A 3,079-nucleotide genomic window follows, 5' to 3' on the forward strand; every position below is an offset into this window, starting at 1 on the left:
TCATTACCAAATAACTTGGCATTCAGCTTCATGATAGCTCCTAGATATTGAGCAACTTGCTCTCAAGTTACATCTTCATACTCTTCAGAGGAAGAATAGTCTTCAGAGCTCATGAATGGCAGAAGGAGGTTTAATGGGATCTCTATGGTCTCTATATGAGCCTCAGATTCCCTTGGGTCCTCAATAGAGAACTCCTTCTTGCTTGAGAGACGTCCCATGAGGTATTCCTCATTGGGATTCGCGTCCTCTCCTTCCTCTCTAGGTTCGGCCATGTTGATTATATCAACGGCCTTGCACTCTCTTTTTGGATTCTCTTTAGTATTGCTTGGGAGAGTACTAGGAGGAGTTTCAGTGATTTTCTTACTCAGCTGGCCCACTTGTGCCTCCAGATTTCTGATGGAGGACCTTGTTTCACTCATAAAACTTAAAGTGGCCTTAGACAGATCAGAGACTAAATTTTCGAAGTTAGAGGTACTCTGTTCATAATTCTCTGTCTGTTGCTGAGAAGATGATGGATAAGGCTTGATATTGCTGAGCCTATTTCTTCCACCATTATTAAAGCCTTGTTGAGGCTTTTGTTGATCCTTCCATGAGAAATTTGGGTGATTTCTCCATGATGAGTTATAGGTATTTCCATAGGATTCACCCATGTAATTTACCTCTGCCATTGTAGGGTTCTCAGGATCATAAGCTTCTTCTTCAGAAGATGCCTCTTTAGTACTATTGGATGCATTTTTCCATCCATTTAGACTTTGAGAAATCATGTTGACTTGCTGAGTCAACATTTTGTTCTGTGCCAATATGGCATTCAGAGCATCAATTTCAAGAACTCCCTTCCTTTGAGGCGTCCCATTATTCACGGAATTCCTCTCAGAAGTGTACATGAACTGGTTATTTGCAACCATGTCAATAAGTTCTTGAGCCTCTGCAGGCATTTTCTTTAGGTGAATGGATCCACCTGAAGAATGGTCCAGTGACATCTTAGAGAACTCAGATAGACCATAATAAAATATATCTATCATGGTCCATTCTGAAAACATGTCAGAAGAACATCTTTTGGTCATCTACTTGTATCTTTTCCAAGCTTCATAGAGGGATTCACCATCTTTTTGTTTGAAGGTCTGAAACATCCACTCTAAGCTTGCTCAGCTTTTGAGGAGGAAAGAATTTAGCCAAGAAGGCCATGACCAGCTTATCCCAGGAGTCCAGACTATCTTTAGGTTGAGAGTCCAACCATGCTCTAACTCTGTCTCTTACAGCAAAAGGGAAAAGCATGAGCCTGTAGACTTCAGGATCTACTCCATTAGTCTTAATAGTCTCATAGATCTGCAAAAACTAAGTTAAGAACTGGTAGGGATCTTCTGATGGAAGTCCATGAAATTTGCAGTTATGTTGCATTAGAGCAACTAATTGAGGTTTTAGCTCAAAATTGTTTGCTCCAATGGCAGAAATTGAGATGCTTCTTCCATCAAACTTGGAAGTAGGTGCAGTATAATCACCAAGCATCCTCCTTGCATTATTGTTGTTGGATTCGGCTGCCATCTCCTTCTCTTGATCGAAAATTTCAGCAAGGTTGTCTCTGGATTGTTGTAATTTAGCTTCTCTTAGTTTCCTCTTCAGAGTCCTTTCAGGTTCTGGATCAGCTTCAACAAGAATGCCTTTTTCCTTGTTCCTGCTCATATGAAAGAGAAGAGAACAGAAAAAGAAGAGGAATCCTCTATGTCACAGTGATGAGTGGATAATTTATACGCTTTTTGGCATTGTTTTTAGGTAGTTTTTAGTAAGTTCAAGCTACTTTTAGGGATGTTTTTATTAGTTTTTATGTTAAATTCACATTTCTGGACTTTACTATGAGTTTGTGTGTTTTTCTGTGATTTCAGGTAATTTCTGGCTGAAATTGAGGGACCTGAGCAAAACTCTGATAAGGAGGCTGACAAAGGACTGGTGATGCTGTTGGAATCTGACCTCCCTGCACTCGAAATGGATTTTCTGGAGTTACAGAACTCCAAATGGTGCGCACTCAACGGCTTTGGAAATTAGACATCCAGAGCTTTCCAGCAATATAAAATAGTCCATACTTTATTCGGGAATTGACGACGTAAACTGGCGCTCAACGCCAGTTCCATGTTGCTGTCTGGAGTAAAACGCCAGAAACACGTCACAACCCGGAGTTGAACGCCCAAAACACGTTACAACTTGGCGTTCAACTCCAGAAGAAGCCTCAGCTCGTGGATAGATCAAGCTCAGCCCAAACACACACCAAGTGGGCCCCAGAAATGGATTTATGCATCAATTACTTACTCATGTAAACCCTAGTAGCTAGTCTAGTATAAATAGCCCCGGAAGTGGATTTATGCATCAATTACTTACTTCTGTAAACCCTAGCAGCTAGTTTATTATAAATAGGAATTTTTACTAGTGTATTAGACATCTCTGGATGCCTAGTCCTTAGACCTACATGGGGGTTGGCCATTCGGCCATGCCTGAACCTTTCACTTATGTATTTTCAACGGTGGAGTTTCTACACACCATAGATTAAGGGTGTGGAGCTCTGCTGTACCTCAAGTTTTAATGCAATTACTACTATTTCTTATTCAATTCTCTTTATTCCTATTCTAAGATATTCGTTGCACTTCAACTTGATGGATGTGATGATCCGTGACACTCATCATCATTCTCACCTATGAACGCGCGTGATTGACAACCACTTCCGTTCTACCTTAGACTGGGCGCGTATCTCTTGGATTCCTTAATCAGAATCTTCGTGGTATAAGCTAGAATTGATGGCGGCATTCATGGGAATCTGGAAAGTCTAACCTTGTCTGTGGTATTCTGAGTAGGATTCCAGGATTGAATGACTGTGACGAGCTTCAAACTCTTGAAGGATGGGCGTTAGTGACAGACGCAAAGGAATCAAGGGATTCTATTCCAACCTGATTGAGAACCGATAGATGATTAGCCGTGCTGTGACAGAGCATTTGGACCTTTTTCACTGAGAGGATGGGATGTAGCCATTGACAACAGTGATGCCCTACATACAGCTTGCCGTGGAAAGGAGTAAGAAGGATTGAAGGAAGAA

General features: G+C 41.2%; 1 non-coding gene across 1 annotated transcript; it reads left to right on the forward strand.

Moving 5' to 3' along the window:
* The first annotated feature begins 1,038 nt into the window (after positions 1-1,038).
* Positions 1,039-1,143, forward strand: LOC127744470 (small nucleolar RNA R71). The gene has a single exon (XR_008005457.1). It is a non-coding gene; the product is annotated as a small nucleolar RNA R71 (small nucleolar RNA).
* The last annotated feature ends 1,936 nt before the right edge of the window (positions 1,144-3,079 follow it).

The sequence above is a fragment of the Arachis duranensis genome, unplaced genomic scaffold (genome assembly GCF_000817695.3).
Source record: "Arachis duranensis cultivar V14167 unplaced genomic scaffold, aradu.V14167.gnm2.J7QH unplaced_Scaffold_354585, whole genome shotgun sequence".
NCBI lineage: Eukaryota > Viridiplantae > Streptophyta > Magnoliopsida > Fabales > Fabaceae > Arachis > Arachis duranensis.